The sequence below is a fragment of the Leptodactylus fuscus genome, chromosome 10 (genome assembly GCF_031893055.1).
Source record: "Leptodactylus fuscus isolate aLepFus1 chromosome 10, aLepFus1.hap2, whole genome shotgun sequence".
Taxonomy (NCBI): domain Eukaryota; kingdom Metazoa; phylum Chordata; class Amphibia; order Anura; family Leptodactylidae; genus Leptodactylus; species Leptodactylus fuscus.
Genome location: NC_134274.1, coordinates 17,420,284 through 17,444,272, shown reverse-complemented (window position 1 = coordinate 17,444,272; position 23,989 = coordinate 17,420,284). Strand labels below are relative to the sequence as shown.

The window sequence follows — 23,989 nt, the reverse complement described above, 5'->3', positions numbered from 1 at the left end:
GAGCGAACAGTGTTCTATCGAACACATGTTCGATCGGATATCAGGGTGTTCGCCATGTTCGAATCGAATCGAACACCACGTGGTAAAGTGCGCCAAAATTCGATTCCCCTCCCACCTTCCCTGGCGCCTTTTTTGCACCAATAACAGCGCAGGGGAGGTGGGACAGGAACTACGACACTGGGGGCATTGAAAAAAATTGGAAAAAGTCATTGGCTGCCGAAATCAGGTGACCTCCATTTTAGACGAATAGTGGATTTCAAATCCGGGTCATATGAGAATGTGAACTTTGTGACTATGAGACAGGGATAGCTGTACAGGCAGGGATAGCTAGGGATAACCTTTATTTAGGGGGGAATGTTATTAAAAATAACTTTTTGGGGCTCTATCGGGTGTGTAATTGTGATTTTTGTGAGATAAACTTTTTCCCATAGGGATGCATTGGCCAGCGCTGATTGGCCGAATTCCGTACTCTGGCCAATCAGTGCTGGCCAATGCATTCTATTAGCTTGATGAAGCAGAGTGTGCACAAGGGTTCAAGCGCACCCTCGGCTCTGATGTAGCAGAGCCGAGGCTGCACAAGGGTTCAAGCGCACCCTCGGCTCTGATGTAGGAGAGCCGAGGGTGCACTTGAACCCTTGTGCACCCTCAGCTCTGCTACATCAGAGCCGAGGGTGCGCTTGAACCCTTGTGCACACTCTGCTTCATCAAGCTAATAGAATGCATTGGCCAGCGCTGATTGGCCAATGTATTCTATTAGCCTGATGAAGTAGAGCTGAATGTGTGTGCTAAGCACACACATTCAGCTCTACTTCATCGGGCTAATAGAATGCATTGGCCAGAGTACGGAACTCGACCAATCAGCGCTGGCTCTGCTGGAGGAGGCGGAGTCTAAGATCGCTCCACACCAGTCTCCATTCAGGTCCGACCTTAGACTCCGCCTCCTCCGGCAGAGCCAGCGCTGATTGGCCGAAGGCTGGCCAATGCATTCCTATGCGAATGCAGAGACTTAGCAGTGCTGAGTCAGTTTTGCTCAACTACACATCTGATGCACACTCGGCACTGCTACATCAGATGTAGCAATCTGATGTAGCAGAGCCGAGGGTGCACTAGAACCCCTGTGCAAACTCAGTTCACGCTAATAGAATGCATTGGCCAGCGCTGATTGGCCAATGCATTCTATTAGCCCGATGAAGTAGAGCTGAATGTGTGTGCTAAGCACACACATTCAGCACTGCTTCATCAAGCCAATACAATGCATTAGCCAGTGCTGATTGGCCAGAGTACGGAATTCGGCCAATCAGCGCTGGCTCTGCTGGAGGAGGCGGAGTCTAAGGTCGCTCCACACCAGTCTCCATTCAGGTCCGACCTTAGACTCCGCCTCCTCCGGCAGAGCCAGCGCTGATTGGCCGAAGGCTGGCCAATGCATTCCTATGCGAATGCATACTTAGCAGTGCTGAGTCAGTTTTGCTCAACTACACATCTGATGCACACTCGGCACTGCTACATCAGATGTAGCAATCTGATGTAGCAGAGCCGAGGGTGCACTAGAACCCCTGTGCAAACTCAGTTCACGCTAATAGAATGCATTGGCCAGCGCTGATTGGCCAATGCATTCTATTAGCCCGATGAAGTAGAGCTGAATGTGTGTGCTAAGCACACACATTCAGCACTGCTTCATCACGCCAATACAATGCATTAGCCAGTGCTGATTGGCCAGAGTACGGAATTCGGCCAATCAGCGCTGGCTCTGCTGGAGGAGGCGGAGTCTAAGATCGCTCCACACCAGTCTCCATTCAGGTCCGACCTTAGACTCCGCCTCCTCCAGCAGAGCCAGCGCTGATTGGTCGAGTTCCGTACTCTGGCCAATCAGCGCTGGCCAATGCATTCTATTAGCCCGATGAAGTAGAGCTGAATGTGTGTGCTTAGCACACACATTCAGCTCTACTTCATCGGGCTAATAGAATGCATTGGCCAGCGCTGATTGGCCGAATTCCGTACTCTGGCCAATCAGCACTGGCTAATGCATTGTATTGGCTTGATGAAGCAGTGCTGAATGTGTGTGCTTAGCACACACATTCAGCTCTACTTCATCGGGCTAATAGAATGCATTGGCCAATCAGCGCTGGCCAATGCATTCTATTAGCGTGAACTGAGTTTGCACAGGGGTTCTAGTGCACCCTCGGCTCTGCTACATCAGATTGCTACATCTGATGTAGCAGTGCCGAGTGTGCATCAGATGTGTAGTTGAGCAAAACTGACTCAGCACTGCTAAGTCTGCATTCGCATAGGAATGCATTGGCCAGCCTTCGGCCAATCAGCGCTGGCTCTGCCGGAGGAGGCGGAGTCTAAGGTCGGACCTGAATGGAGACTGGTGTGGAGCTATCTTAGACTCCGCCTCCTCCAGCAGAGCCAGCGCTGATTGGTCGAGTTCCGTACTCTGGCCAATCAGCACTGGCCAATGCATTTCTATGGGGAAAAGTTAGCTTGCGAAAATCGCAAACTGACAGGGATTTCCATGAAATAAAGTGACTTTTATGCCCCCAGACATGCTTCCCCTGCTGTCCCAGTGTCATTCCAGGGTGTTGGTATCATTTCCTGGGGTGTCATAGTGGACTTGGTGACCCTCCAGACACGGATTTGGGTTTCCCCCTTAACGAGTTTATGTTCCCCATAGACTATAATGGGGTTCGAAACCCATTCGAACACTCGAACAGTGAGCGGCTGTTCGAATCGAATTTCGAACCTCGAACATTTTAGTGTTCGCTCATCTCTAATCGTCAATTGTTTCTGCTTAATTTCTTTCTTGACAAAAATTGTAATGTTTAAAAGAATTTTTCATTGACTTTTTTTATGGTAAAATTTAGATTTCAAGCCAGAAAATTCATTGGTAATTCTAAAATAAAACAATGAGCAGTGGGAAATCGAAAAATTGTGATTCGATGGCACATATTAATAACCTTGGAATTTTCTTTTTTTTTTTTTTTTTTTTTTTTTTAAAGGTTTTTCCCTTCTAGATTCCAGTGGTGGAATTTAAGAAGAAAAAAATAAAATATATATATATATATATATATATATATATATATAATATATTTATTGAGAACAGATTGGAGGCTTAGTTCATATATCAAAAACAAATTTGTAAAACAATTTGTTTTTTTATTTTTTGGAAAATTTAATTAGTTTATTTATTACCTTGTAAGAAATGATGACGTAACTTTACATTGTGAGGTTGTTACTTTTAGGACCAAGATAACAACATAAGTCAATGTTAAATGGTTAAATGTGAAGCTCGACCAGGGCATTGCTGAGATGTCCTTTCCTCTTGACCCTGAGCCTACATTAGGAGAATATTCCATCAAACTGAAGGACACATCCCATACCTTTAGTGTGGACGAATATGGTGAGGAGTCACGTTATTCCCAATATCTAATATGTTTGCTTAGTCATTTCTAACGTGTGTCTATTATGTCTTTTAAGTACTTAAAAAATTCGAGGTCACCATGCATTTTTAGAAGTATATTCTGTCTAACAGCTGTCATTTTCCTGTTAAAGTTTGTGGCAAGTGAGTCCCAGAAAAGTAAAACACTTTTATTATAATTTTAGTTGATTTATATTTTTTCCCTACGATTTTGGTATTTGGTCCACCAAAAAACAACAGCAAAAAAGCCAATTTTTTACCTTTGTCATAAGAAAAATAATCTTGAAATCAACGAGCCAGAGTTCCTGTGAACCCAATAAGTCCATGTATTACAAGATCATCCATTCATCTACGTTATCCTCTTATAATACCATATTTCAGGGCAGCACGGTGACTCAGTGGTTAGCACTGCAGCCTTGCAGCGCTGGAGTCCTGGGTTCAAATCCGGCCAAGGACAACATCTACAAGGATGGTCTTGTATGTTCTCCCTGTGTTTGTGTGGATTTCCTCCCACACTCCAAAGACATACTGATAGGAAAAATGTACATTGTGAGCTCTATATGGGGCTCACAATCTACATAAAAAAAATATATATATATTACTGTATTTCTATCACAATGGCTTGTACACTGTCTACCAATAAATATTTGGACACCCAGTAAAGTTCTGCGGAGGTGGAGTTATGATCTGGGGGTGTTTCTCCTGATATGGACTGGGACACTATTGCACTATTTCAGATAACAGTGTGCTTCCTACATTATGGCGGTTCTATTAGTTGGACCAATGTTTCATAGGTTGGCCCACTCCCCATCACCTAGAAATACCTGACCTGCACAAATTCCAATTCCTCAATGGCCCCCACATAGTATAACACCCTTTGGTGGCTAATTCCTTCCTAGTGTCCCCATAATGCCTCTCATAATGGCTCCTTCCAGTAGCCCTCTACATTTTCATGTCCCCCTTCAGGTTGCACCACAGTGTCATGACTGTCTTAGGTTGCCCCCACAGTATTATATCCTGCCAGCCCACGGGCTGCCACCAGACTATGTCTCTCCCCCACCTCGATTGCTTCCACAGATTTATGTCCCCTGCTGTATATAATCAATGTATAAAAACAAACCGTATTACCTTTCCCCATTTCACTTTTCTCTGGTCCCAGAGTCTTCAAGGAGCAACAGGTGCAATGTAAATGACATCACTACATCGCGCCTCCATCTCCCAGGACACCTGGAGCAGACAGGAGGGCTCCCTACTTCATTACTGTCTGCAACTCATTGTTGTCCTCTGGACGCCAATGAGTTGGTGCAAACTGGAGCCACTGGCCTGGACAGTGGGACAGAAAATGCAGGACTCCCACTGGAGAATTCTGCACATCTATGTATCGTTATGTCGCGTCCATCATACCCTGAAAAATGAATGCAATGTTTAGATACTTTTGTATAGGATACCTTTTATTGGCTAACAAGAAAAATTACATTCACAAGCTTTTAGAGCACTTGGCTCCTTCTTCAGGCGAAACAAATGAATGACTGAGAACCCAGCACAACACTTGGAAGATGCTACACTAAGACAATTATTCATGACGTTATACATTAGTAAAATAAGACAAGGGAATAAAACTGAGATTATAGGGGTGAGGACTAGAGATGGGTGAACCAATTTGACTTGAATATTGCAAATGCCGATTCATCTCGGACAATCTATAATGGCTGCAGCCACATGAAGGGTGGAGGAAAGATACAGAAGAGACGCAAGTCTTATGAGCCACTGTGATGTTCTGGCGCCACCTATCAGCTGACGGCCTCACAGCCAATAGTGAGTGGTACATTGACACCTTACAGTGCTGATGTCCTATACACGATATGAGGTGCTATAAGCAGAAACACCAGGCATTGCAGTGATGGTGGATGTAGGAAAGGATCTGTGATTCATCTCACTGCATTGTACAGAGCCCTCAGTTCTGAAAATCTTACAATTGCTATAAAATCTTAGATTTTTAGAAATAGTACAGTTTAGTCAGATTTCATAAACTACTCTCATATTAATGATAGAAGTCTTAGGACAGAGTGAGAGAGAATATCTGCTGTTGTGGACCAGCACGAATACAGACACAGGACATTTAACCCTTTCAATGCCAATAATGTAATATTGTCTTATCTGTAAAACCACAATAGGGCAGTTTCATCTGTCTACAGAGTGTTTAGTCAGTTTTCAGAGTGGAAAATCTCAAGCTTAAACTTTGTACTGCTAAAAAAAAAAAAAAAAATATGAAAAAATGTGAAATTCAAGACCTTTCTCCTTTTTTGTTTAACTTTTTCTCAAACATTAAAATAAAAAATCTGGAAAAATTAAAACCTGAAAATGAAGTCCTATTTATGAACAAAAAAAGACACCATAATTATTTGAATAACCCAAAGGAAAAAAATGTAATGGATCTCAAAACCACAAGAAAACCCCGCAAAATCACGGCCGCAAAATAACGCGGCGTATACGATCCAGGCTCCCATTGAAATCAATGGGAGCTTTTACGGCGCGCAAAGTCTCACACGCCGTATACGTGCCACATCACACCACACGTTACTCCGTGTGAATGCACCCTAAAGGGAAAAATGCTTTGTTTCAGGGGAACCCATCATTCGACTCTGGAGGGTCACCAAGTCCACTATGACACCTCAGCAAATGATGACAAAACCTCTGTAATGCAACTGGGACAACAGGAGAAGCATGCCTGGGGTCATCTTACAAGCCTATCAACTACACACTTTACACACTCAAAAAAACCTCTATCAAAGTGGGAAAATACCTGAAAACCTTCTTTACTCCCCAATTGGATGGACAGAAACCCAAATTTTACTCTAATGAAACCTTAACAAGCACCCCTTTAAATCACATTGCCCATGACAGCCACAGATGGAATAGGCAATGGGAAATCCAAAAGCCCCCACCCTTAACTGTCAGTGTGTGTGTGTGTGTGTGTGTGTGTGTGTGTGTGTGTGTGTGTGTGTGTGTGTGTGTGTGTGTGAGATGTGGAAAGACCTTCCAAAATTCACTTTTATGGCCCTTAACGTGAGCCCTTCAAAATTAAGTTACAGGCTCTTAAGCTGAGCTACCAGCAGAGATTAAGGCCCTTTAGGTGACTTCAGCCTCTTACCAGCAGAGTTTTAGGCCCTTAGAGTGAGTAGAGCCTTGCACCGGCAGTGTTTTTGGCCCTTGGAGTGAATTTAGCCTCTAACCAGCAGAGTTGGGGGGAATGAGGGTTGATTTAGACTCTAGCCAGCAGGGTTGGGGGGAATCAGGGTGGATTGAGACTCTAACCAGCAGAGTTGGGGGGAATGAGGGTGGATTGAGACTCTAACCAGCAGGATTGGGGGGAATCGGGGTGGATTGAGCCTAGTAGGAGCATAATTGTGCAACGCTGATGGTGCAGGAGGAGGAATTGTAGAGGGTGAGCACACACATGAAACTTTATGTTGGGGTGCTTGACATGAAAATGATGGGTCTATCCAGTGGCTATTCATTTTGATCAGCGTCAGCTGGTCAACACTTTCAGTTGACAGCCGGCTGCGCTTATCCGTAATAATGCTACGGCTGCGCTAAAGACCCTTTCCGAAAGCACACCTCCAATGCGTACAGCGCAAGTTCCAGCCACGAATCCAACTTGGAGACCCAATAAGTATAGGGCGCAGAGGGATCGGAGTGGACAGGGCTGGGGTCGGCCAGGTACTCCCGCAACATGCGCCTATACTTGTCCCTCCTGGTGACACTAGGCCCCTCAGTGGCGGTAGTTTGGCTAGTGGGTGCCATTAACGTGTCCCAGACCTTGGAGAGTGTGCCCCTGCTGGGTGTGGACCGGATGGCAGTTGTTCACCTGTTGGAGGAACTCTCCTGTGTGCCGCCAACAAGAGTTGATGGAAACATCTCCATCATATTCTGCATCAATTGCTTGTGGCAATGACTCATGCGACTGGCCCTCCCTTCTACCGGAATAAAATTAGAAACATTATTTTTATACCGGGGGTCGAGGATTGCAAAAATCCAGTAGTCATTGCTCTCCAGGATTTTGGCAATGCGTTTTTTAGTTGAAAAGCACTCCAACATGTATTCAGCCATGTGTGCCAGAGTGTTACTTGGCATGACTTGGTTGCCGCTAGCGGATGGTCACTCTCCATTTCCTCCTCCTTCCTCTTCCTCCATTTCGCCCCATCCGCGCTGCAGCAAAGGGACGCACTGAACTTCCCTGCTAGCCTCCTGTGTCACAATGAGATCTGCCACTTCGTCATCCTCCTCTTCCTCCCTCAATATATGCGGACAGGAGTGTGCCCTGACTATCCTGCTGGGTTGGTTGTGCTCATGTGCCTGACTCCTCAGCGACCAATGCGTTATCCCTGATGGCGATGAGGGAGTTTTTCTAGGCTGGCTACAAGAGGGAACATTTTTGCTCTGCTGGCTGTGGCCTGTCTTCAGTGAAGCAGATGTCCTCTGCCTCTAGCCACCCTCTTTGGTGCTGCACTTGCCTCCACATCCACACTGCTCTCCCTGCTTGACATCCCCCTGTCCAGGTCGGGTCAGTGTCCTCGTTGTCCACTATCTCCTCTTCCAATTCCTCCTCTTCCAATACCTCCTCCTCTTGCACACCAACGATGGTAACAGGCTGCCCTAATGGCAACTGTGTCTTGTCATCGTCGTCACTGATTGCTGGTCAACAACAGGAGATAACGGATGCTCCAGTGTTTGTGCATCAGGACACAGCAACTCATCTGTTACCTCTGGTGATTCAGGACATAGTGGGACAGAGAGAGGGACAGTGAATGGACCCAAAAACAGCTCCTGGGAGGTGGGAAAGGTGGGATTAGTTTTCTGGGAAGATTGGGCATGTTGTGAGGAAGGAGAACCAGACTGTTGAGTAGGAGGAGGAGTTGAGGTAGAGGCTGACTGGCTGGTGGAGAATGTGCTGGAAGGATACTGTACATGGTGAGCTCCATGCTGGAAAACAATTCCCATCCCATGTATGAGACCGTGACAGCACTGGGCAATATTGTCAGTGACCGACCTCTTCACCCCAAGTGTGATTAGGAACGCTATCAGAGATCTCCCACCTGCAGTCAGGCTGTATATTCAACATCAGGCTAAGCGGAGCACAGAGAACTAAATGATCCTGAGTCTTTCTTTTTTTTCTTCCTAGTTGCTATGGCTCCTAGTATATTTTCGCAGTGATGAGATTGGAATTATCCCTGTTAACTTATGAAGATTGTGTGCAGGAGATGTCTGTGAGGGTAATGTTATGTAGACCTCATAACTATGGCCCTGCCTTTAGCCTTTGGTCAAACAGGGTGCTCATTTTGGATCTAAACCCCGCCTCCTAGTACAAATATTGCAGACCCTTTGTAAAGTTGGTGGATTCAGCACATGGATGGAGAGGAAGTCTGTCCCAGCAAGGGAGACACAGACTACCATTTGGGAAGCGCTATCTAAAAGGTCAGTTCCAGCTCCAGAGAAAGCTCCCAAAGACCTGTACCTCCAGTATCTGGAAGCTGTATATACCATGTTGTTCAGTAAAAAATCTGAATTGCCTTATTTCAACACAACCAGCATGAAAAAAAGAAGGCATGGAAGAAAGAGCCCAGGAGGACGTCGCTGAAAAAAGACACCAGAGGAAGGCCAGTCTGAAGATGACCTCCACCATTGCCCAAACCGCCCACTGTGCATGGGTAAGTATGATTTGAATATTATTTTTTAGGGTATTAGTTTAAAACGGGAGGGGGGGTGTTGAAATACCATTAGCGGCGCCAGAGTAGCCTTTTTAAAGGCTATTCAGCCATATGTGAGGCTCATAGGGCATAATTTTGATGATAGAGCCCTTTTAAGACATCAAAAAAAAAAACTTTATAGTCAGAATATAAAGATGACCATGAGATAGTAAATCAAAACTTACTATAATATAGCGTTAAACTTTAGTGTGTTACTATCCTCTGTACAATCTAATCCTTGTTATTTTGTTTTACTGCAGATTAGTCTAGAAATTCCTGCTAAGTCCTGGCTGGGTCTATCCTGACACTGAGATTCTTGGGTTACAGTACAGTGTTGTTTTGGTTGATTTGTGTGGTGTTTAGTAAGCCACATGTACAGTTAGTATTTTCTGTTTAGTGCTCGGACGAGCAGGGTTTTGTTTGGCCTTTTTGCCTGAAGTTAAGGCTGTATTTTATTTTGCTGAACCTGTGCCTGACGTAAAGGTTTATTTATTTTGCTGCTTTATAAATAAACCAGATTTTGCTGCAGGATTTTTTTTCTTTTTTTGGTAGAGTTGGAAGGGACCTCAAGGGCCATCGGGTCCAACCCCCTGCGAGTGCAGGTTTTCCTAAATCATCCCAGCTATATGTTTATCCAGATTCCACTTGAAGATTTCCATTGATGGAGCGCCCACCACCTCCCGTGGCAGCCTATTCCACTCTCTCACTACCCTCACTGTCAGAAAGTTTTTCCTAATGTCTAATCTGTATCTCTTTCCCTTTAGTTTCATCCCATTGCTTCTTGTACTTCCTTGTGCTAATGAGAATAGGGTAGATCCCTCTGCACTGTGACTACCTTTCAGATATTTGTGTCCCTGTCTCTGACAGGTTGGCTCCGCACCACTGCCTCTACCGAGCTAACTTCCCCACAGTGGTTATTTGTAGAGATGAGCGAACAGTGTTCTATCGAACTCATGTTCGATCGGATATTAGGCTGTTCGGCATGTTCGAATCGAATCGAACACCGCGTGGTAAAGTGCGCCATTACTCGATTCCCCTCCCACCTTCCCTGGCGCCTTTTTTGCTCCAATAACAGCGCAGGGTAGGTGGGACAGGAACTACGACACCGGTGACGTTGAAAAAAGTAGGCAAAACCCATTGGCTGCCGAAAACATGTGACCTCTAATTTAAAAGAACAGCGCCGCCCAGCTTCGCGTCATTCTGAGCTTGCAATTCACCGAGGACGGAGGTTTCCGTCCAGTTAGCTAGGGCTTAGATTCTGGGTAGGCAGGGACAGGCTAGGATAGGAAGGAGAAGACAACCAACAGCTCTTATAAGAGCTAAATTCCAGGGAGAAGCTTGTCAGTGTAACGTGGCACTGACGGGCTCAATCGCCGCAACCCAGCTTTCCCAGGATCCTGAATGGAATACACTGTCAGTGTATTCCCGTATACCCGATATATACCCCCGATACCCGTTCCAACGGTGTGCCCCCCCACCTTCACCCCAGAAATACCCTGCAAGTCCCCTAGCAATAGAATTGGGGCTATATACACCCACTATTTTTGCTACTGCCATATAGTGCCATTGTCTCACTGGGAATTCAAAGAATATATTGGGCTTACATATAACTTCAATTCCAGGGAGAAGCTTGTCAGTGTAACGTGGCACTGACGGGCTCAATCGCCGCAACCCAGCTTTCCCAGGATCCTGAATGGAACACACTGACAGTGTATTCCCGTATACCCCATATATACACCCCAAATCCCCGTTCCAACGGTGTGCCCCCCCCACCTTCACCTCAGAAATACCCTGCAAGTCCCCTAGCAATAGAATTGGGGCTATATACACCCACAATTTTTGCTACTGGTATACAGTGCCATTGTCTGACTGGGAATTCAAAGAATATATGGGGGTTATGTGCACCCACAATTTTTAATACTGGTATATAGTGCCATTGTCTGACTGGGAATTCAAAGAATATATGGGGGTTACGTGCACCCACAATTTTTAATACTGGTATACAGTGCCATTGTCTGACTGGGAATTCAAAGAATATATTGGGGTTATGTGCACCCACAATTTTTAATACTGCTATACAGTGCCATTGTCTGACTGGGAATTCAAAGAATATATGGGGGTTATGTGCACCCACAATTTTTACTACTGGTATACAGTTCCATTGTCTGACTGGGAATTCAAAGAATATATTGGGGTGACGTGCACCCACAATTTTTGCTACTGCTATACAGTTCCATTGTCTGACTGGGAATTCAAAGAATATATGGGGGTTATGTGCACCCACAATTTTTAATACTGGTATACAGTGCCATTGTCTGACTGGGAATTCAAAGAATATATGGGGGTTATGTGCACCCACAATTTTTAATACTGGTATACAGTGCCATTGTCTGACTGGGAATTCAAAGAATATATGGGGGTTATGTGCACCCACAATTTTTAATACTGGTATACAGTGCCATTGTCTGACTGGGAATTCAAAGAATATATGGGGGTTATGTGCACCCACAATTTTTAATACTGGTATATAGTGCCATTGTCTGACTGGGAATTCAAAGAATATATGGGGGTTACGTGCACCCACAATTTTTAATACTGCTATACAGTGCCATTGTCTGACTGGGAATTCAAAGAATATATGGGGGTTATGTGCACCCACAATTTTTAATACTGGTATACAGTGCCATTGTCTGACTGGGAATTCAAAGAATATATGGGGGTTATGTGCACCCACAATTTTTAATACTGGTATACAGTGCCATTGTCTGACTGGGAATTCAAAGAATATATGGGGGTTATGTGCACCCACAATTTTTACTACTGGTATACAGTGCCATTGTCTAACTGGGAATTCAAAGAATATATTGGGGTGACGTGCACCCACAATTTTTGCTACTGCTATACAGTTCCATTGTCTCACTGGGAATTCAAAGAATATATGGGGGTTATGTGCACCCACAATTTTTAATACTGGTATACAGTGCCATTGTCTGACTGGGAATTCAAAGAATATATGGGGGTTATGTGCACCCACAATTTTTAATACTGGTATACAGTGCCATTGTCTGACTGGGAATTCAAAGAATATATGGGGGTTATGTGCACCCACAATTTTTACTACTGGTATACAGTGCCATTGTCTAACTGGGAATTCAAAGAATATATTGGGGTGACGTGCACCCACAATTTTTGCTACTGCTATACAGTTCCATTGTCTCACTGGGAATTCAAAGAATATATGGGGGTTATGTGCACCCACAATTTTTAATACTGGTATACAGTGCCATTGTCTGACTGGGAATTCAAAGAATATATGGGGGTTATGTGCACCCACAATTTTTAATACTGGTATATAGTGCCATTGTCTGACTGGGAATTCAAAGAATATATGGGGGTTACGTGCACCCACAATTTTTAATACTGCTATACAGTGCCATTGTCTGACTGGGAATTCAAAGAATATATGGGGGTTATGTGCACCCACAATTTTTAATACTGGTATATAGTGCCATTGTCTGACTGGGAATTCAAAGAATATATGGGGGTTACGTGCACCCACAATTTTTAATACTGCTATACAGTGCCATTGTCTGACTGGGAATTCAAAGAATATATGGGGGTTATGTGCACCCACAATTTTTAATACTGGTATATAGTGCCATTGTCTGACTGGAAATTCAAAGAATATATGGGGGTTATGTGCACCCACAATTTTTAATACTGGTATACAGTGCCATTGTCTGACTGGGAATTCAAAGAATATATGGGGGTTATGTGCACCCACAATTTTTAATACTGGTATATAGTGCCATTGTCTGACTGGGAATTCAAAGAATATATGGGGGTTATGTGCACCCACAATTTTTACTACTGGTATACAGTGCCATTGTCTAACTGGGAATTCAAAGAATATATTGGGGTGACGTGCACCCACAATTTTTGCTACTGCTATACAGTTCCATTGTCTCACTGGGAATTCAAAGAATATATGGGGGTTATGTGCACCCACAATTTTTAATACTGGTATACAGTGCCATTGTCTGACTGGGAATTCAAAGAATATATGGGGGTTATGTGCACCCACAATTTTTAATACTGGTATACAGTGCCATTGTCTGACTGGGAATTCAAAGAATATATGGGGGTTATGTGCACCCACAATTTTTAATACTGGTATACAGTGCCATTGTCTGACTGGGAATTCAAAGAATATATGGGGGTTATGTGCACCCACAATTTTTAATACTGGTATACAGTGCCATTGTCTGACTGGGAATTCAAAGAATATATGGGGGTTACGTGCACCCACAATTTTTAATACTGGTATACAGTGCCATTGTCTGACTGGGAATTCAAAGAATATATGGGGGTTATGTGCACCCACAATTTTTAATACTGGTATACAGTGCCATTGTCTGACTGGGAATTCAAAGAATATATGGGGGTTATGTGCACCCACAATTTTTAATACTGGTATACAGTGCCATTGTCTGACTGGGAATTCAAAGAATATATGGGGGTTATGTGCACCCACAATTTTTAATACTGGTATACAGTGCCATTGTCTGACTGGGAATTCAAAGAATATATGGGGGTTATGTGCACCCACAATTTTTAATACTGGTATACAGTGCCATTGTCTGACTGGGAATTCAAAGAATATATGGGGGTTACGTGCACCCACAATTTTTAATACTGGTATACAGTGCCATTGTCTGACTGGGAATTCAAAGAATATATGGGGGTTATGTGCACCCACAATTTTTAATACTGGTATACAGTGCCATTGTCTGACTGGGAATTCAAAGAATATATGGGGGTTATGTGCACCCACAATTTTTAATACTGGTATACAGTGCCATTGTCTGACTGGGAATTCAAAGAATATATGGGGGTTATGTGCACCCACAATTTTTAATACTGGTATACAGTGCCATTGTCTCACTGGGAATTCCACAAATAATTTGGGGATTCATTCACCCTACATCTCAGGCTCTTGCCATATTCACCCAGGTTGTCAGTGCTGCACCAGCTCGTTCCCAGACAGCTCGGCCCGAAAAACGCGTTACCTATATAGAGGATTTGGACAATGAAGACAACATGTTCTAAATCTAATGTCTGCACCTTCTCCAGAATTAAAATAAAGGCAGCGTTTAACTTTCAAATAGCACTGCACAAAGGAAGAGCTTATCAGCTTGTCTCATGACATGCTACTGAAAAGTTTCATTTGTGTATCTTAATGTAAATATAGTTGTATAAGCTTTTTGGGTTTTAGGCACTGCCAAGTTATTTATTACCACCCACTCCCTTATAATGATGATGACGCCAAAGTCACTGTGGGTGTTCAGAGCTCACAGCTTTGGGTGACATTTGTCTTGCTCTCTGTCGGTACCAGCTGTCTTTTTGGATACCGTAAAGTTATGTTGACTTTATTAACAGCTATAGAAGCTTTAGCCAGGTTGTGACGGTGTGTAACCCTAACAACACTAAGTGGGATACACATTAATAGTCAGTCTATGTATGCTAAACGTATCACTGAAGTAATTTTTTTTCCCTCTCCCCTAATATAAGAAAGGAACAGACATTAGACCTAGACCGGGGTTCGAGGCTTGAAAAAATCCAGTATTATTTGTTCTTCATGATGTGAAATATGTGTTGAAAAGCAACCCAAGATGAAGTCAGCCATGTGTGCCAGTGTGTTACTTGGCATGCCTTTGCTGGCCCCAACTGTAAGGGTCACTCTCCATTTCCTCCATTTTCCACTCCCCTTCACACCATTTGTGGTGAAGCAATGGGATGCACTGAAGTGCACCCTCTAGCCTCGTGTGGGATAGGGACATCAGATGCCACTCCAACCCCCTCGTCTTCCTCCGCCAGCCAATGGTGCGAAGATGAGAGGAGTGTGCTCTGAATGTTTTCTGCCTAGCAGAGGCTAGTTCTCACTTACGAAAATGGCCCCACTTTGACCTGTATATCAGGCACAATGGTGTAGGTTTCAAAGAAACATGGCACCAACAAGTTGGAAAACGTGGGCCATGCGTGGACCGTGTTTGAGTCTGGCAAGCTCCAGATCTGCTACCAGGTTCCAGCCATTATCACAGGCGCAAAAATGCCAGGCCCCAGGTGTAGCAGGGAAAAAAAAATGCCATCTCAGCCAGGATGGCATCCCTGACCTCGGAGGCACTGTGCTGTCTGTCCCCCAAGCTGATCAGTTTCAGCACGGCCTACTGACATCTCCCCATGCCAGTGTTACAGTGTTTTCCGCTAGTAGCTGGGGTGGAGGTTGCAGCTTCGTAGGGTTTCAGTCTACTCCTGCCATGAATTTTGGCCTGGGAGAGGAGATAGGCCACCCCAGTTTGCACCCGGGGAACAGACTCCACCACATTCACCCTGCCTGTCATTAAAGATAAGCACTGCAGCATCCCTGACCACAGGCGCTTGTCCATGTGTCGGTGGTCAAGTGGACCTTGCAGCAAAGCGCAGAGCTCTGGGCCCGACTGATGTTATGGGACACATGCAGGCGCAAGGCAGAGACAGCACACCAAGAGAAGTAGTAACGGCTAGGCCCAGCATAGGGAGGTGCCCCAGCTGCCATCTGCTGACGGAAGGCCTGGGTCTCCAGAAGCATAAACAAACACCAACATCTCCAGGGCCAGCAGTTTATCGATGAGGCTGTTACAGGCTTGGGCATGGGGGTGGGTTGTATTGTACTTCTGCCTGCAATGAAAAGCTTGGGAAATGTGGAGTGGCTGGGAAGAGGCGCATGATGGTGCAGGCCAAAAGGGCGCATGAGGGTGAACTCCCCAATGTGTCAGAGATAGGTGTGTAGGTGTCCTTGCATCATATACTTGCACCATATTTGGCTTTGGAAGTTAATTTTGTGCCAAAAAGTGGTTAAGACAGCGATCCCTCAGCTACTCCCGTTACACTGTCTATTGAAGTTACCATCTGTGGAAGTGGACCACCATTTCTAAGATCCCAAAGGAAGCAGGCAAGAGATGTGCAGTTCAGAAAAAAAGATGAGAAAATAAGTTTAGGCTGTAGAGCACAGAGGGATCGGAGAGGACAGAGCTGGTGTCGGCCAGGTATTCCCACAACATGCGCCTATACTTGTCCCTCCTGGTGACACTAGGCCCCTGAGTGGCAGTAATTTGTCCAGGGGGGCCATTAACGTGTTCCAGACCTAGGAATAAGTCTTCCAACAGGGTAGAGTTTTGCATGCCTTTGCTTCTACCCACTGTTTTTGCTGCTTAGCTTCCCTCCACATCTACTCTGCTTTCACCCCTAAACATCACCCCAGTTTATGCCTTTGCTTCTACCCAGGTTTTTTGTTGATTTAGCTTCCCTCTACATCTACACTGCTTTAGCCCCTAGACATCACCCCTGTCCATGTGGGGTCGGTGGCCTCGTCATCCACCAACTCCTCTTCCAATTGCGCACTGCCCCCTTACTGCAAACCGCACATGACCACAGCTTGCCTTGATGGCAACTGTGTCTCATGATCCCCACTTAGGTCCAGACAAGTCGGTGGCGGGTCCAAAACCCCAAAATTGGAAGGAAATGGCAGATGCTGCAGTATTTCTAACACCTGTTCCTGGTGCTCGGGCCTGGTCTGTGTTGTACCCTGCACCCTGCTTAACGCATCTGCCATATCCGAAGTTGTGCTGAGCGCATGCTAATGTTTCGTGTCCAGTGCAATGGATGGGATGGGATTTCACATAAGTCTGCCACCCATGGCCACTCATGGTTGAGCAACTGAGGGAGTTGACTTTGACGAACCCGAGGGTTTTGGAGTTGGAACTACATCAAAGGTCTGTGCTGCTCACACACTCTGCTCAACACATGATATGTTTAGTGCCAGCAGTGTGGAGACGTCGCACAACAGCCGTTGTTCCAGCAGGTACAGGCGTTGTAGGAGTGCATAGAGGCTAGCAGCGGCAACTATACACTTTAAAAACTATCCGCACAAGCGCCACACTTTCACCAGTAGCTCAGGAACATTGGGGTACCTTTTTCAAAAGATTAGCAGCAATGAGTTAAAAACGTGGCCCAGGCATGGAATATGTTGCAGGCTGCCAAGCTACAGAGCCAATCCCAGGTTACGGCCATTATCACACATGACAACATGCCTGGGCCCAGGTGCAGTGGCAAAAACCACATTGCCGTCTCATCGAGGATGGCATGACTCACTTTGTAGGCAGTGTGCTGTCTGGCCCCCAAGCTGATGAGCTTCAGCACGGCCCGCTGACGTCTCCCCACACCAGTGTTGCAGCGTTTCCAGCTCGTAGCTGGGGTCAATTTAACAGCGGAGGAGGGTGGTGTTTCAGCCCTCCTCCCAGGAATGTTGTGTGGGGAGACAAGTCAGGCCACCACATTTTGCGACCCGGTCCACGCCTCAACTACATTCAACCACTGTGCCCAAATTGAAAGGTAGCGTCCCTGTCCGCATGCACTTGTCCATTCGTAACTGGTCACATGGAACTTTAGGGCTAAGCGCTGAATTTAGGGACCGCCTCATGTTTGGGGGAAAGTGCTGGTGTGGACGGCACAGTGCGGTGGCGCAGTAGACACTCTGCCCAAAAAGGGCAGAGTGTCCCCCAGCCGGGATTCCAACATCTCCTGGGCCAGATTTCTTGAGATGAGGCCGTTGAAGCCTTGGGCATGTGGGTGGGTTGCGCTGTACTTTAGCATGAAATGAAAGGCTTGGGAGATGGGGAGTTGCTGGGAAGAGGCGCATGATGGCGCGGGCAAAAGGAGAAATGGCAGGAAAAGGTGAGGATAAGGGTGAACTCCCCAAAGTGTCAGAGGCAGATGTGGAGGTGTCCTGGCTCCTGGTCTGGACTGCAGCGCCAGCCCTGTCAACAGTGGAAGAGGCAGTGGCCGCCAGGCCAAACGACGATTATCCTGCGCTTGCTCTCACCCACTGAGCCCAGGGCTTGCCTTCCAAATGATGGCACCCGCAAGAGGTGGTGAGATTCCTCTCCGCAGATCTCCAAACCATCTTGGACTTGCAAATTGCACTAAATTTGTCATGTAACTGACATGTATATGATGAGTCTATCCATTGTCTGTTCATTTTGGTGAAAGTCAGCCTGTCAGCTGACAGACAGCTGTGCTTGTCAGTGATGATGTCACCGGCTGCTTGTACCCCCAGTTTTTGCTGCTTAGCTTGCCTCCACATCCACACTGCTTTTGCCCCTACACATCACCCCTATCCATGCCTGTGCCTCTAGCCATAAGTCTGCCACCCATGGAAACTCATGGTGCAGAAAGTGAGGGAGCTGACTCTGAGGAACCCTTGGGTTTTGTAGCTGGTACTCCATCAAAGGTCTCTGCTGCTCACACACCCTGCTGAACATACGGTATCTAGGGTTAGAGCGTGTGGTGACCTCGCACAACAGTAGGTGCTTCAGGCAGATGTAGGCCTTGCTGGAGTGTATTGCGGCTAGCTCCAGGTACTGTAGACTTGGGAAAGTGGGTGTCCAAGTGCCGCACTTTCACCCTTAGCTCAGCTAATTTGGGGTATGTTTTTAAAGATCATTGCACCACTACATTGAACATGTGGGCCAGGCATGGAACGTGTTGGAGGCTGGCAAGCTCCAGAGCCCTCCAACAAGCTAAAAAACCTGGCCCCAGGGGCAGCGGGGATAAACAAATTGCCATCTCATCCAGGATGGCATCCCTGACCTCAGAGGCAGTGTGCTGTCCGTCTCCCAAGCTGATGAGCTTCAGCCCAGCCTGCTGACGTCTCCCCACACCAGTGTTGCAGCGTTTTCAGCTCGTAGCTGGGGTAAATCTAACAGCGGAGGAGGAGGAGGGTGGTGTTTCAGCCCTCCTCCCAGGAATGTTTTGTGGGGAAACAAGTCAGGAAAATTCTTGAAACGGGAGAGTTTTGCATCTTTGCCCTTGCTGCCTATGGACATCCCTTTGCCTCTAGCCACCATTTTCCCTGCTTTGCTTGCCTCCAAATCCACACTGCTTTTGCCCCTAGACATCACCCCAGTCCATGCCTTAGCTTGTACCCCCAGTTTTTCCTGCTTAGCTTGCCTCCACATCCACACTGCTTTTGCCCCTAGACATCACCCCAGTCCATGCCTTAGCTTGTATCCCCAGTTTTTCCTGCTTAGCTTGCCTCCACATCCACACTGCTTTTGCCCCTAGACATCACCCCAGTCCATGCCTTAGCTTGTACCCCCAGTTTTTCCTGCTTAGCTTGCCTCCACATCCACACTGCTTTTGCCCCTAGACATCATCCCTATCCATGCCTCTTCCCCTAGCCATAACTCTGCCACCCCTGGAAACTCATGGTGCAGAAACTTTGGTTGCTGACTTTGAGGAACCCTTGGGTTTTGTAGATGGAACTCCATCAAAGGTCTGTGCAGCTCACACACCCTGCTCAAGATATGGTATTGTAGGGTTTCAGCGTGTGTGAATGACGGACAACAGCCTGTGTTTGGACAGATGTAGGCCTTGCTAGAGTGTTTTTAGGCTAGCAGCGACTCCTGTGCACTTGCAAAAGTGGGCGCACAAGCGCCGCATTTTCAACAGTAGCTTCGGTACATTTGGGTATGTTTTTAAAAAACTTTGCACCACTAGGTTAGACGTGGGCCAAACATGGAACGTGTTGGAGGCTGGCAAGCTCCAGAGCCGCTACCAGGTTCCAGCCATTATCACAGGCGTAAAAATGCCAGGCCCCAGGTGTAGCAGGGAAAAAAAAAAGCCATCTCAGCCAGGATGGCATCCCTGACCTCGGAGGCACTGTGCTGTCTGTCCCCCAAGCTGATGAGCTTCAGCACCGCCTGCTGACGTCTCCCCACACCAGTGTTTTAGCGTTTGCCGCTAGTAGCTGTGGTGGAGGTTGCAGCGTCGTAGGGTTTCAGTCTACTCCTGCCATGAATTTTGGCCTGGGAGAGGAGATAGGCCACCCCAGTTTGCACCCGGGGAACAGACTCCACCACATTCACCCTGCCTGTCATTAAAGATAAGCACTGCAGCATCCCTGACCACAGGCGCTTGTCCAAGTGTCGGTGGTCAAGTGGACCTTGCAGCAAAGCGCGGAACTAAGGGCCCACCTGATGTTGAGTGACACGTGCTGGTGCAAGGCGGGGACGCCACACCGGGAGAAGTTGAGACGGCTAGGGACGGCATAGTGAGGTGCCACAGTTGCCATCAGGTCCGGGAAGGCGGGAGTTTCAACAAGCCGGAACGCCAACCTCTCCTGGGCCAGCAGTTTAGCGATGTTGGCGTTCTAGGCTTGCGTGGGTGGGTGGTTAGCGGTGTATTTCTGCCGGCGCTCCAATGTCTGAGAGATGGTGGGTTGTTGTAAAGAAGCGCCTGATGGTGCCTTTGATGGTGCAGGAGAAGGAGATAAGACAGAAACAGGGGAGGATGAGGGAGAAGTCAACAAAGTGGCGGAGGCAGATGAAGTGATGTCCTGGCTCGTCCTCTGGAGTGCATCGCCAGCACTGTGAGCAGAGGCAGTGGCATGAACGGCGGGCGACGTTTGTCCTGCCGTTGCTGCCTGCCACTGATTCCATTGCTTGGATTCCAAATGACGGTGCATTGAAGTGGTGGACAGGTTGCTCTTCTCAGGGCCCCTACTCGATTTCGAGAGGCAAATTGTGTAGACGACACTATATCTGTCCTCGGCGCATTCCTTGAAAAAACTCTACACCTTCAAGAAACGTGCCCTCGATGGGGGAGTTTTTCTGGGCTGGGTACAAAAGGGAACATCTTCGGACATTCCGGGTCTGGCCTGGCTTCGGCAAAGCAGCTGACCTCTGCCTCTGGACATGTCTCTGCCTCTAGCTACCCTTTTTGGTGCTGCACCTGCCTCAACATCCACACTACTTTCCCAGCTTGACATCTGCCTTGTCCAGGTGGGGTCGGTGTCCTCGTCGTCCACCACCTCCTCTTCCAACTCCTGTCTCGCCTCCTCCTCCTGCACAATGCGCATGTCAACTGGCTGCCCTGATAGCAACTGCGTCTCATCGTCGTCGATGAGGGTGGGTTGCTGGTCATCCGCCACCAAATCGACCGGAGATGGAATGGAGGAGACTCTAGTGTTTGAGCATCTGGACACAGATACTCGTCTGTTAGGTCCGTGGAATCGCGAAATGGAGGGGCAGGTTGCGGTACAGTCAAAGGAAGGGAGAACAGCTCTGGGGAGCAGGGACAGTTGGGGTTATTGTTCTGAGAAGATTGGGAATTTTGGGTGGAAGGAGGACAAGACTGTTGGGTAAGAGGAGGTAGAGGCTGACTGGCTGGTGGACAATGTGCTTTAAGCGTTATCCGACAGCCATTGCAAGACCTGTTCCTGGTTCTCGGGCCTACTAATCTTTGTACCATTCAGCCTAGTTAATGTGGAACTTTTGTGCAAAGCGCAGAACTTAGGGCCCGCCTGATGTTAAGGGACACACGCTGGTACAAGGCTCAACTCACCCTAAGTGCCAAAAACACTGCTGGTGCAAGGCTCTACTCATGCCAAGGGCCTCAATCTCTGCTGGTAGCTCAGCTTAAGGTCATGTAACTTTGTTTGGAAGGGCTCATGTTAAGGGCTAGAAAAGTGAATTTTGGAAGGTCTTACCACATCACACACACACACACACACACACACACACACACACACACACACACACACTCAAAATGACAGTTAAGGGTGAGGGCTTTTGGAATTCCCATTGCCTATTCCATTTGTGGTTGTCATGGGGAACGTGATTTAAAGGGGTGGTTGTTACTGTTTGTTGAGCTTAAATTGGGGTTTGTGTCCATCCATTTGGGGAGTAAAGAAGGTTTCCAGGTATTTTCCCACTTTGATAGAGGTTTTTTTGAATGTGGAAAGTGTGTAGTTGTTAGGCAGTGATGTTGGGGTAATAGAGGGTCTTTGGTGTGTTAGATGCCCCCAGGCATGCTTCCCCTGCTGTCCCAGTGTCATTCCAGAGGTGTTGGCATCATTTCCTGGGGTGTCATAGTGGACTTGGTGACCCTCCAGACACGGATTTGGGTTTCCCCCTTAACGAGTATCTGTTCCCCATAGACTATAATGGGGTTCGAAACCCGTTCGAACACACGAACATTGAGCGGCTGTTCGAATCGAATTTCGAACCTCGAACATTTTAGTGTTCGCTCATCTCTAGTTATTTGCTAAAGGAAAGGAAACCTTTTCCTAAGACCACTTGAATGCTTCACGATGTTTCTTAGAAAAACTGTCATTTAGGATTAACACACTTGTTGTTAAGGGTTAATGAACAAATGTCTAATAATTAACCCCCTAACAAATAAGAGTGCGCAGATGTGACATAAGCAGCATGTGCTAATTTGTACCTGACATTACGAGAAGTTTTGCATAAATCCATCGTACACTCTGTACGATGTTACTATGTTATTACGGGAAGTGACAAGGTTTGGCTACTGCTAGTACGGCTGCTGGGTGAGAATAAAGTGGGCACAGTATGTATTATAACAGGGCTATTTGGGACAGTAAATCCCTGGTCCATAAGGATCTGTGGGTGGTTTAGTGTCCCAAATCACCCTGGCAACTTCCCTTAAAGAAATCTAAATTGTGCTTATAATAGCATTCATGTATAAATATTTCCTGATTCTTGGCTCGAAATGTGTTTTATGCATCCTTGTGAAATTCAACTAAAACCTTGAGCTGTCCACTTACAGATTGACAAATATTTGTTGGACTTTGTTCACACTGAGTTGCTTTGTAGTCTTCATATAGTTCCTGCAGGAACATATAAGATTCACTATTCATAGACGTCCTGTTCACCTGCACAGTCATGTCCTGGACCCGGACCTTCTGTGTGGGGTTGATCTTGTTGCAGATCTTGGGGACTTCAGAAGCAAAAATGTAAGTAAAGTAGCTTTGTGTTTTCTGTTAAATGATGCGATTCCTTAGCCCTAAAGTGGTTTTAACATGGAAATTAAAACGAATATAAGTCAGTGAAAACATTTTGGAGAGTTTTAAAGATTTCCTCTAACCATCTTAGTGGTGACATTTGTTGTCTTAATTGGTTACCAATGGATATGACCATGAATGCAGGAACTTTCTTTGGTCTGGAACTTATCAGCAACCTAGCCACGATGTCCTTATTATGGTCAGGTTATCTTCTCATACATGTAGTGTCCTCCAGATAACCAGCCATGATGTCCTTATTGTGGTCGGGTTATCTTCTCATACATGTAGTGTCCTCCAGATAACCAGCCATGATGTCCTTATTGTGGTCAGGTTACCTTCTCATACATGTAGTGTCCTCCTGATAACCAGCCATGATGTCCTTATTGTGGTCGGGTTATCTTCTCATACATGTAGTGTGCTCCTGATAACCAGCCATGATGTCCTTATTGTGGTCGGGTTATCTTCTCATACATGTAGTGTGCTCCTGATAACCAGCCATGATGTCCTTATTGTGGTCAGGTGATCTTCTCATACATGTAGTGTCCTGATAACCAGCCATGATGTCCTTATTGTGGCCGGGTTATCTTCTCATACATGTAGTGTGCTCCTGATAACCATCCATGATGTCCTTATTGTGGTCAGGTTATCTTCTCATACATGTAGTGTCCTCCTGATAACCTGTCCACAATAAGGACATCATGGCTGGGTTTCTGATAAGCAATGAATGACAGCAAGCAGAGCTTTAGAAAACTAAGAGGAATTGATACAAAATGTATACTAGAAAATTTTAGAACTTTCATTTCACAATAATTTTTATTTGTTGAAACTGGACTACCCCTTCAAATATGGCTATGTTCATGGGAAAACCCATTTAGGCTGAGGCCCCACGTTGCGGAAACACAGCTTTTTTTTTAGTGTGGT

At 46.3% G+C, this 23,989-nt stretch overlaps 1 pseudogene; it reads left to right on the top strand.

Moving 5' to 3' along the window:
* Nucleotides 1-23,989, top strand: part of LOC142219120 (alpha-2-macroglobulin-like protein 1) — a 50,909-nt pseudogene that overhangs the window by 8,031 nt on the left and 18,889 nt on the right.